Raw genomic sequence first — 12588 nt, forward strand, 5'->3', positions numbered from 1 at the left:
GACTTAGCCTGACGTCTATCGATGCTTTTGATTTAATTTAAAATAGGTTGGTAATTGCTTTTATAATTACCATCCACATCCATAAAGCGCATCATAGCTGCCAAGGTTTCAGATTGCTATGTGTGACATTTTCATAATTTCAGCGGAATTATGAGTGACATTTCAACAACTATGAGTGACACTTTCCCATGTGAAAAGTCAAGCAATTAGGACAAGTGAAACATATTAATTAAACCAATTTGAGCAATGAGGAACGATGAGTCACTATGAGTTATATGAGGAATGGTGAAAGAGGAACAATGTTATATGAGGAACGATGAGTCACTATGAGTTATATGAGGAATGATGAAAGAGGAACTATGTTATATGAGGAACGATGAGTTACTATGAGTTATATGAGGAATGATGAAAGAGGAGCGATGTTATATGAGGAACGATGAGTCACTATGAGTTATATGAGGAATGGTGAAAGAGGAACTATGTTATATGAGGAACGATGAGTCACTATGAGTTATATGAGGAATGATGAAAGAGGAGCGATGTTATATGAGGAACGATGAGTCACTATGAGTTATATGAGGAATGATGAAAGAGGAACGATGTTATATGAGGAACGATGAGTTACTATGAGTTATATGAGGAATGATGAAAGAGGAACGATGTTATATGAGGAACGATGAGTCTCTATGAGTTATATGAGGAATGATGAAAGAGGAGCGATGTTATATGAGGAACGATGAGTCACTATGAGTTATAACGATGAGTTATATGAACAACTGCTGGCATTAGCATTACTATTAGCTGAAGAACAGGTATCTTGTTGTGGGGTAGAGGGGGATCTCCCAATGGCTAGACTCTACGGTCTATTGTATTGAAGTGTTGGAATTCACATAGAAATAATGCCTCCTGCATCTATAACCAGAGATGTATGGTCCCCTTAGGTGCCATAAGTGCATATCTCCTTCCAGGGGAGGACCCCCATCAGATACTGGTTGCCTGCACGGAAATGATCTGTGATGCTGTTCGTGACATACTGCTGATATACTGTACTTAGCTGTGATGCTGTCTGTAACATATTTTCGATTTACTGTTTTCGTCATGTGAGTATAGTTGCTACTTTTGTGTAAAAATACTTCCTGCCAGGATTCTATATCCAATGAAGTATACAAGTCTTGCAGGGAATCAAGTCCTCGCATAAATGTTTCCACTTAGTAGAGCAGAGATTGCTCTATAGAACAAGGCCATTATCTATGAATATCCGACAACTACTGTTACTGTGTAACTTGCTGTCAAAATATTCAATTTAAAAAAGAACGTTGTCCATTATCTATCTATCTATGCTTTAATTCAATATTACCTTAGCTTTGACAAACTTTGTGAATTTCTTCCGTAATCTATCTCGCTACCGAAGAAGGGGTCTTTTCTGTAGGGGAGAGTTTAACACTGAGCTGCCATAGTTAAGCAGTGGTGGGAGGAGGCTGGGACATCTTTCCATCAGTGTGCATGCAGTGAGTTTGTGTCCGCACCTTTATGGATAAGTGCATTAAATTGTAAGACTCAATACCATGGGTGGCTAGTCTGTACCCCCACAGGGACTGTCTGTGCCTCAGAGACGTTTAATGCAGGTTAGGGCTGTGTTTGGCTTTTACATTGGGGTACCCTCTGCTTCTGTTTGATAAGCTATGCCTAAAATGGGTAGTCTGGCCTAAGAGGGTTTGTCTGGCCCAAGAGGGATAGTCAAGCCTGAGAGGGGGGTGGGGGGGGTCTAGTAGTCTAGTCTAGACAGGTAATCTGACATTAGAGCTGTCCTCAGAGGAATATTCTGCCTCAAAGAGAGGAGAGGATGTAGCCTTACGGCTAGAGCAGTTGACCTCGAAGCTGGGGAACCGGGTTCGAGGCCCCGGCAATGGTGCACAACATCCTGTGATTCTGGGCAAATCACTTAATCTCCCCGTGCCTAACAAAAAACAAATTGAAACTGGTGCTCATTCAAAGCTCTCTGATACCAGATTCCTCGGGTCTAGTTCGCGCTATATAAAACTGCACACAAAATAAAAAATAAAAAACAAGTTTTGTGACCTAAGAGGTGAACTCTGGCCTATGAGGGGTACTCTGGATGAAGACAGGTGGCCTAACCTAAGCTGGGTAGCCTGGCCTTAGGGACGGAGCCTCGCCGCAGCAGTGTGTTGCTCTCAGGGGTCGTGCCTGTGTGTAAGTGGGATGTATTTCATCGGACGTCCTCGAAGGCCTGACAGAAGCACCCCCATTGTACTTGGGGTTGGTGAAGATTAGAGAAGAGATCAGGGGTAGGAGCGCGACACCGGTGCAAAGCAAGGAGGGCGCTTCCAACGGAGCAGAGAGCAGTAAACAGCGACCGCTCTGCTGCGCTCACCTCCAGTCCTCCTGGTGCGTGTCCTATATTGGAAGCATCCTGCGGACAACATTTCATAGAATTGCACTGGTTGGGGGGTTACTGGAGAGCAAACATGCACACTTTAAACCAGAGAGTGGGAGGCTTTAATCCCCCCAAAATACACTGATACTAGAAATATTTGCGCACAGACATTTTTTCAAAAGGCCACGTGGGGGGGGGGATCGTATGTGAGAGCGAAGTCACGAGCGTTCTGTGTTTCTTGCTAATGCACCTTTGTTTCTCTCCTTTGTTATTGCTCTGTCTCAAAGTACATTTCTCCACTTTGCATAACAATTTTCTACAAGTGATACAAGTTCCACGCTGTGCTGTGTGACTCCTACATCAGTGTCAGTCATTGCCAGGCGCAGCCAAGACAACCGCTTACCCCTTTTGGTAATGAATGGAAATAGACTCTGTCCAGCTGCTACTGCTCCCGCTACGTTGGGCTTTCCCTCCTCTGCCATTCCGCCACATCGCCCCTGGTTGCCTGAAGCTGTGTGTCTCCCCTGCAGCCGCTGAACGACATCGCGCGGACGTCGCAGGGGGAGACTACAGCTCCCAGAGGGCTTAGCGTGTCACCAGCTGCAAGCAATCTGCGCGCCCGGAGGCGCTTAACTGAAGGCTCACTCCTCGGTGGAGCGGGTCTCTGTCCAGCTGCTACTGCTCCCGCTACGTTGGGCTTTCCCTCCTCTGCCATTCCGCCACATCGCCCCTGGTTGCCTGAAGCTGTGTGTCTCCCCTGCAGCCGCTGAACGACATCGCGCGGACGTCGCAGGGGGAGACTACAGCTCCCAGAGGGCTTAGCGTGTCACCAGCTGCAAGCAATCTGCGCGCCCGGAGGCGCTTAACTGAAGGCTCACTCCTCGGTGGAGCGGGTCTCTGTCCAGCTGCTACTGCGCCCGCTACGTTGGGCTTTCCCTCCTCTGCCATTCCGCCACATCGCCCCTGGTTGCCTGAAGCTGTGTGTCTCCCCTGCAGCCGCTGAACGACATCGCGCGGACGTCGCAGGGGGAGACTACAGCTCCCAGAGGGCTTAGCGTGTCACCAGCTGCAAGCAATCTGCGCGCCCGGAGGCGCTTAACTGAAGGCTCACTCCTCGGTGGAGCGGGTCTCTGTCCAGCTGCTACTGCTCCCGCTACGTTGGGCTTTCCCTCCTCTGCCATTCCGCCACATCGCCCCTGGTTGCCTGAAGCTGTGTGTCTCCCCTGCAGCCGCTGAACGACATCGCGCGGACGTCGCAGGGGGAGACTACAGCTCCCAGAGGGCTTAGCGTGTCACCAGCTGCAAGCAATCTGCGCGCCCGGAGGCGCTTAACTGAAGGCTCACTCCTCGGTGGAGCGGGTCTCTGTCCAGCTGCTACTGCTCCCGCTACGTTGGGCTTTCCCTCCTCTGCCATTCCGCCACATCGCCCCTGGTTGCCTGAAGCTGTGTGTCTCCCCTGCAGCCGCTGAACGACATCGCGCGGACGTCGCAGGGGGAGACTACAGCTCCCAGAGGGCTTAGCGTGTCACCAGCTGCAAGCAATCTGCGCGCCCGGAGGCGCTTAACTGAAGGCTCACTCCTCGGTGGAGCGGGTCTCTGTCCAGCTGCTACTGCTCCCGCTACGTTGGGCTTTCCCTCCTCTGCCATTCCGCCACATCGCCCCTGGTTGCCTGAAGCTGTGTGTCTCCCCTGCAGCCGCTGAACGACATCGCGCGGACGTCGCAGGGGGAGACTACAGCTCCCAGAGGGCTTAGCGTGTCACCAGCTGCAAGCAATCTGCGCGCCCGGAGGCGCTTAACTGAAGGCTCACTCCTCCGCGTCGCGGGACGCGCGCGGGTGTCGCCGGGCTGAGCCCGGGCAGAGGGCGGGCCGTCTGTGGCCGTCAGGGGCCAAAGGAGGCCGGGCCGGGCCACCCCCCTAACTCTGGGCCTGAAATTACCAGCGAACAGACCCTTCGTGGAGATCGTTACCAACTGGGGTTGCAACTCTGAAGGTAATTGGGAGCACTGCTACGTGCATTTTTGCTTATAAGGATTGTGACGATATCGTCAGCAGTATTTGTGTGTACTACTGCTTAAATTAGTTGTTTCTGTTCCTTGGTCCGCCTAGTTTGCCTTTATGGCTAAAAATATTAACAAAGCTGTGGCCAAGGGGGGCGCGGGGACTTTGGACGCCTTTTTGAAGAAAGCTGAAACTGTGGTTGCCAGAGAAATTGCAAGTGTCGAGAGGAGGCTTTCCCTGGAACCAGGACTATCGTCTAACCATGGATCGCAATTGAATGCCCCTATTAATGACATTGATGTGAGCTTGCCTAGCTGTCCATCTATTGTAGAGTCTGCACTAGAAGTGAGAGACATTGTTGTTCCTTCTGTACTAGATTGTACTGACGATCTTCATCTCTCTCCTCGAACTACTCGCTCTGGTCAATCTCGAGTATCAATGTCTGCCACTACTAACTTAAAAATTGGTAAAAGAAAAGCGACCAAGGGTCCAAATGGAACGCGTCAAAAAGTAAAACAATCTAGGACTGTAAAGTCTGCTATTGAGTTAGCTCCACAGGATTCCACATTGGCCCCTTTGGCACAGGGGAATAAGTCGATTGGGGCAGGTGCCAATGTTGCTCAGGTTCCTGTTGTTTCTGCTGGTTTTAATTTGATTGATTTTTTAAAGCTTATGGATGAGCAATTGAAGGTTTCTTTGACTCCGGTTTTGAATAGACTTGATAAAATTGAGAATAGACTTACTTCGATTGAGCGCCATATAGCTGGTCAGGAAACAATCTTAAACACTCGTAATCCACTGGAGAAACCCACCCTAGCAGGAGTTATTTCCAGAGTATCCGACCTAGCTGATTCCATGATATTTACCACTGTAGGTGTTACTAACCAACCTGCAGTGGCTGCTGCACCACCTGTTGAACCACCTGGGGGTGTTAACGTGAGCTCTCGGGATGTCCCTAGGAGAGTAAGCTCGCCCCCCTCACAGGGAATCAAAGAATATCCTTTGCATTTGCCACCAGAGGCTTGTCCATATACTGTCATTCTGGCAAATGTCCCTCCATCTACTGATGGGAAGGAAGAAAATTGGTCTTCTTTGAGGAACAAAGCCCTACATTTTTTAGCTGAAAAGACAGTTTTGGGGAGCCACCTTTTTAAGTGTTTTAAAATGGTAAGAAGGGTTCCCTGGGTGGGGAAGTTAAATAAGACACTTAAGGGCGACTGTGTAGTCGTGAGTTTTAGCTCTCCGGATTTGGTAGCTAACATCTTTAGGCAGGCAGGAACGTCTAGATTACACGATGATTATGTGAACATCCTCCCATTGGGGTTCTTCTATCCACCTCACTTACAGAGACGGGGCGGGAATAGTGGCTACAATGCCCAACCTGTCCCTGCGATTAGACCACTGGCCTTGAGTAACAGATATGAGGTCCTTAGTTCTCTGGACACAAATGACTGACTTCATGTAGCGCACAGCCAGACTTTGGATATTGAAGTCAGTGGAGTGTGTATGGAAAACGATGGAAGTGTGATGCCTGCAAATGATAATACCGGTTCTTATGGTTTGGGTGTTAGTTCCGTTACCCGATTGACTGATCGGGATAAGGGTATTAATCGGCTAAAAATTAAGTTCACTCCAGATAACAAGGTTAACGCTTTCGCTGGCACACTTAATTATCCGCCTGTAAGGGCTCTGGCTAGGGAGGTGGTTATGGACTCCTCCCACCAACCTTTGGCTATGGGTAATAGTGTGGCCAATGTATTAGCAAATAGGGTTACTGCTTTGTCATGGAATATAGCGGGGTTGAGAACAAAAAGAGAGGATACAGTTTGGAAGTCATTTCTCTCTTCCTACCATATAATTGCTTTACAAGAGACGTGGGAAGCCAGAGATCCCTTTTACCTGGATGGGTTCCAGTCTTTTATTAAATACGCTGCCCCTTCTTCCTCGGGGAGACCCAGTGGTGGTCTCTTGTTATTATTTAGTCTTAAGCTATTGTATAGCACAGAACTTGTTAAGACTAGTTCACCCAATATATTGGCGGTTAAGGTTGTAGGTGTCAACCTCCCATCAATGTTAGTTGTGAACTTTTATAATTCATTTACGAGGACGGACGAATTGGAGCATTTAAAGGCTTTATTTACCTTTTTAGAGGATTTCGATGCAAATAATGTTACCCCTTATTATTTGTTATTGTTTGGCGATTTTAATATTCATTTAAGACAATCCAATTGTTTTGGAAATTTTGAGCAGGCTTATTGCCCGCAGGAGGAAGCCCTTTTTGATTTTTCAAAAGGTGGGATGTTTCTAGACAGTATTGTATCTGCTTTTAATTTATTTATGCCATTGCAGAATTTAGTATCTCCTGTGCCTACATTCACTGGTCAGGGTAACAACAGTATTATTGATCATATATTAATTTCCTGTACTATGAAGGGACTGATAGGACCTTTTTGTGTCACGGCTAATGTTCTTAGTGACCACAACCCACTATCTTTGGATTTAAATATTAATGATATCTTTAGGCCTATTCATATGTCTACAATTTCTAATTCAAACATAGTCCCCACTAAACAGGGAACTCGTTTGAGATGGGAGGTTATTACTCCTAGTGATTTTCTTGAGAAATTGTATCACAGTAATCTGGAGGATTTTAATATTTGCCTAGCGATAGAATCTAAACCAGGGGATATTCTTGGTGCCTTTGAGCGAATAACCAGCCAGGTTATGGACAATTTAACTCTCGTTGGGAAACCAAGACCTAAGAAGCATAAAAACTGGTTTGATCAGGCATGTAGTAGTGCGCACTCTACTCTCTTACTGGCCTTAAAAGATGGCGCTAAAGATACCAGTAGGATTGTGGAGGCAAGAAGATCCTTCAAGAAAGCACTAAAGGCAAGGAAATCTTGCCTGAAAAAATTGGCGTGGGAAGAATTGTCAGACGCTAGTGTCTTAAAAAGTAGTTCCCAATTTTGGAAAGTAATTAACAGCCCACTTTTTAATGAAATGGAAAATATTAATAATGATTGTCTTATTGCCCCAGATAAATGGGTGTCTCATTTCAGTGGGCTTTATTCTGAGATTCCTGACCAGAATCCTGTAAATTTTGGGGATACAAATCTGTCATCGAAAATTAATTTTACTGAGACTGAAGTTCAGGACGCCATTGAATCAATGGCAAAGGGCAAAGCACCCGGCCCCGATGGTGTCCCGGCGGATTTGTACAAGGCAGATTCCATTTACTGGGCGAAACTTCTAACCTTAGTTTTTAATGCGGCAGCAAAGGAGGGTGTCCCCCGTTCTTGGGGTAAGGCCGTGATAGTACCAATATTTAAAAAAGGTGCAAGAGAGGATCCGGCATGTTATCGGCCTATTTCTCTTCTTGACTCCGCAATAAAAATAATGGGTAAAGTTGTCCTAGCACGGTTAACATCATGGCTGGAGGATAACTCCATTATTTCGGACCTACAGTATGGTTTCAGAAAGGGAATGAGCACGGTTGGCCAATGCCTTAATTTGCATCTCATCATTGGGAAGTATACGATTGCGAAGCAGGGGGTCTTACATTTAGCATTCATGGACCTATCGACTGCTTTTGATTTGGTTAACCGCCAAAAACTATGGGCTTCCCTGGCAACTATGGGTCTTGACCCTGTGCTGATTTCCTTTTTGGCACTTATACATGAAGATACTACTGCGGCGGTCCGTTATAATAAGGACGGGAATCTAACTGATGCCTGGCAGGTGAAGCGTGGGGTGAGACAGGGGTGCATTCTTGCCCCCCTGCTTTTCTCACTCTATATTAATAACCTGGGGGATGTTTTGTCTTCATCTTGTAAAGACATCCCAAGAGTAGGTACTAAGTTGATTCCCGCGTTGTTGTATGCGGATGACACGGTCTTATTGGCTAGAACTGCAAGAGGCCTTCAAGCCCTTTTAAATGGTTTTAACGATTTTATGGTCTCTTTGGACTTAGTAATAAATTTTAAGAAATCCCATTCTATGACAATAGGAGATGGAGCTGCAAAAAAGGTTAAATTCTTCTGCAATAAGCAGGTGCTAACAAAAGTCCAGACCTTTCCATATTTGGGGGTCACTTTTGATGACCGAGGATCATGGGTCGCGCAACGCGCGCTGAAACAGAATATCCTCGCCAGGGCAACTGGAGCGTTGTTGGGTTTTGCAAAACGGCTGGGATGCAAGCCCTTGCCCGCGATTCTGAAAATATACAACGCTAAGTGTGTGCCTATGGCCCTGTACGGTAGTGAGGTCTGGGGCTATGCATCCGCAGTGGAGATTCAACTAATTGAGAATGCCTTTTTCCGGAAACTTTTGTCATTGCCTGTTTCTACTTCAATTTTTAATATCCATGAAGATTTGGGGGCCGAGTATCTAGTGGACCAGATTGCCGTTGCCCCTTTAATGGGTTGGCTAAGGGTTTGGGCGCAGCACCCACCAACCCTAAACCAGCTCATTATACAAGATTGTCTGGTCCTTGACAAAGCCATGTGCATTCCCTGGCTACGATATATTAAATCTGAGATGGAGACTCTTGGCTGCCTAGAATTATTTGAGAGACCATGTGAGCTGTCCAAATTGAAAATAAAAGACTTAAAGTCTCAGTTCATGTGCAGGGCAAAGTTGCAGAGAGAAGGCGTGGAAGTGTGTAAACCGTCTGTTAGGAGATTTGTCATGTTAAGTATGGGCAATGAGATTCAGCCATACTTGACTTATATAAATAACCCTTTTCATTTGTTTTTACTGATTAGGTTTAAACATGACATGTTACCCTGGCTCCTAGCACACCCGAAGGGCTTTTTTAAAGAGGGCACTTTGGGCCCTTGTCCATGTGATAACGCCTCCGAACAAAATACGCTGCATATGATTTTTTGCTGCAAATTTTACACTCGGTTACGTAAGAAATTTATTTGCCCAATTTTTAAGAACTGTCACTTTGACCAAGTAAGGCCCGCCTTGGTATTTCTGCAAATGCTGGGCTCTCCTTTTGTCTGTTTTGGAGTTGCCAGTTATCTTTCAGGGGCTATTAGAAGTAGAAATCGAACGTAGTTTAATATATTTTAGCTCTATTCTTTTTATAACGTTTGAGAGTCCGAGACCAGGCCTTTTTTATCTTCTTTCTTTTGAAATCATGAAATAGTCTTTTAAATTTTGGCCTGTTTTATATCTTTTAACGTTCACTTTCGCCAATTATCTGTTTAAACATATTTTTATGTATATTTGTGTATTTTGCACTGTTTGAATTTTCTTTGTTAATTATCCTTATTTGTAACTATTTGCAAATGAAATTTTCTGTATGCTTTGATGGTTTTAATTATTAACCGAATAAAGCTATTGTTGACTGACTGACTATGCAAACTTTAAACACAAAAGCACTCCACCATTTTCCCCAAACTATGGTAGCTCTATGTTGGATGACCCTGTCTAACGTTTGGAAGCAAACATACGCAGATGCCTGACGGAGGCTGCTATGTGGATAGGTAGACTGAAATAAGCAGAAACCGCAAACAAGCATTTGCAATGCGATAGGTCTCGCTTTACTGAAAGTTTGAGCTATTAGCGTTGTATTATGATTTGCATCACCAATAGGTCAAACTTTCAGTAATGTGATACCTATTGGATTGCAAATACTTGTTTAATCTTGATCTTACCTATAGGATCCCATGACGTTCTTCAGGAGGCCAGTTGCCTGTAGTAAAGGGCCTTAATGTTCCCCCTCCTCCTGATAACGGCATGGTAATCTGGTATTGTTTAATTATTTTCCGGTACACGCTGAAGTATTTTCAATGCAGGGAGTTGACTTCAGAAAAAGACCTAAATGTTCCCCCTTTTTACAAACAACGATGTGGATAATTCTATGCCTCCTGCTGACTCAATTAGGAGCTCTCCGGCTCAACGCCCGATCACTGTGCTGAGGGGGCCCCCTGGAGCTTGGGGGCCCCGCACCAACGCCCCTGTGCAGTCCACTTCCTCGCTGTCACCTGCCCCATTCCTCCTCCCCCAGGCTCGTGCAGCCCCTCTCTGCTTGATGCGCGTGTCCCCTCCCTTCTTCTCCTGCGTCCTCTGCATCCTCCTCCCACCGCCTCCCGGGTGCTCTCCGCTCATCCGTCACCGTGTCTGCTCTCCGTGCCTTTTCTCTCGCTTCCGAGATGGTGGACATTTTTATCTTGATGTTTTTCGCCATCATCGGGCTGGTGCTGCTGTCTTACATCATCTACATGCTGTGACCGGCGATGAGTGGCTCGGGGCCCTGGGCACACAGGGCCACGAAGGGCTCCTTGGTGAGTGCAGCCACTGGGGCTGGCTCGCTGGCTTCCTGGTCAGGAGGAGGCAGCCGCGCAGCGATCTTTTGTTTTATTCTCCGTATTTGGAGCGACGCCGGTTAGGCCTTATGTTTACTACTGTATGTTTTGTGTGACGTCACTAGCTCGGATGGGCTACATAGAGTCGGGGTTGGCGCAGATCTGTTCGGGATGTGAAAGGAGATATATGTTTGGGGCGTGAGAGGAGCTGGGTGATGGATCCGCTACATGGGTGTGGCGAATGCGGGCGCATATTGTGTTTCGAGGAATCGCAGGCGTGACTCGCGCGGGACTTCAAGTGAATGCCCACACCTGGGTGTTGCAGCTGATGATATCCTGGTGGTGGAGGTGAGTATTATGGGACGCGATGGACTCGTGGGTGTTGTTTAGGTGTCGGATGGAATGAATGGCTGCGTGGGTCAGGCCTAGCAATGAATGGCTGTATGTGGTGGGTGCGCATGCTGGGCGTGCCTGGTTTTATTTGCCTAGCTGATAAAAGCCCTGGGTGTGCTAATGAATCTTGTTGGGGGTCACACACGCAGGGACTAGAGGTGCCTGTTTGTATTTGTGGTTGATATACCGCTGGGCATTAAGGGAGGCGGGTCCTGCCGGCGCTCAGACCTGCAGCATTAATGGCTGATATTGAAACGGGTTTGTACGGGGGGAGCAGTGCACATTTTGGGATGACTTGACTGCTCGGAATAAGCTGTAATACATGCCTGGAAGTGGGTGTGAATGGCTGCAGCTGGCGATGAAGGCCGGGAACAGGGATTTGAATGCTGCCAGCCTATGAGGGAAGTGAATAGCTGTATTTGTGGGTAATTCAGGCCTACAAAACATGTCAATTACAGTCGCTGGGAGTGAAGCATGCCTGGCAGGGTTGGGAATGGCTGACTTTGGGGACGGTAAAAGACTAGGAAGGACGTACATAGTTCTTTTGTGGGGGGATGCGCGCCAGGATTAGATGCTGTATTTAATAGCTGTATTTGCTAGCGCTGTAGACTAGGTCTGGGCAGGATGTGAATGGTTATATTTAGGCTGAAGTTTATCTAGGATATGGTGGACATCTGCATTTTGAGATGTAGGGTTTAAAACTAGAACAATTATTGGACCTTCAAACCCCATGTGATATGGTACAACATATTTTATGTAAAGAAGTATTGAGTCCTAAATAGAATTTGTAAAAAATATTGCCTCATTGGAATTCGTGAAATAGCATTATACTACAGTTGGAGCCGTAGACGAGGGCTTATAACCAAAGAGAGGGCCTTTATCAACAGGTGGAGCCCAAGGCAAAAAGGATATAGAGCTATCATAACATTTCTCACACTGTGGGCAGAAAGATCTAAATTAACAAGCATTGGCAAGTCTTGACTCTAACATTTTGACTCTAACATACCTTGCTCTTGGATTTGCCAGTGCTTTTTCCTTGAGCACGTGTGAACACATGCATGAAGACACGTGCACGTATGACTGTTTTTATAGCAATGGGATTTCTAAAGAATGGCAGCCGTTTTTAAATTTCCTGAACAGTCTAGTTAGAGCCTTGGTTAGTCCTGTGAGTGTGAAGTGGCCAAAAAAGATGTGAGTGACCCAACAGTACTTTGAAGCTGCCAAGCCCTTGTAAATAAAAAGAAAACAAAAACAATTTTAAAAAAAAAACAAGCATGAGGAGTGGGAAGCATCAGGAAACAGAGGAGAGGGTAAGCAAATGAAAGTGTGTGGCAGAAGAAAAAACAGCGAAAGTGCAAGGAAAAAATACATACCATGGGCAGTGCAGCAGGTAGCATCAGAGACCAAAAGAAGAGTCCTCTCAAGTATGCAGGGGAAGGATACAAATCACCCAATCAGAACATTGTGAGAGACATAAATGCT

At 46.4% G+C, this 12588-nt stretch overlaps 1 protein-coding gene across 4 annotated transcripts in view; it reads left to right on the forward strand.

Annotated features, from left to right (window-relative positions):
* Positions 1-10253: 10253 nt before the first annotated feature.
* LOC146869362 (keratin, type I cytoskeletal 14-like) overlaps positions 10254-12588 on the forward strand; it is a 186612-nt gene continuing 184277 nt past the window's right edge. For all 4 annotated transcript variants that reach the window (XM_085652762.1, XM_085652665.1, XM_085652572.1 and 1 more), the window contains exon 1: positions 10254-10692. The gene's annotated coding sequence lies outside the window, so the exon portion shown is untranslated. The remainder of the gene's footprint in view (positions 10693-12588) is intronic.

The sequence above is a fragment of the Triturus cristatus genome, chromosome 1_1, assembly GCF_964204655.1.
Source record: "Triturus cristatus chromosome 1_1, aTriCri1.1, whole genome shotgun sequence".
NCBI lineage: Eukaryota > Metazoa > Chordata > Amphibia > Caudata > Salamandridae > Triturus > Triturus cristatus.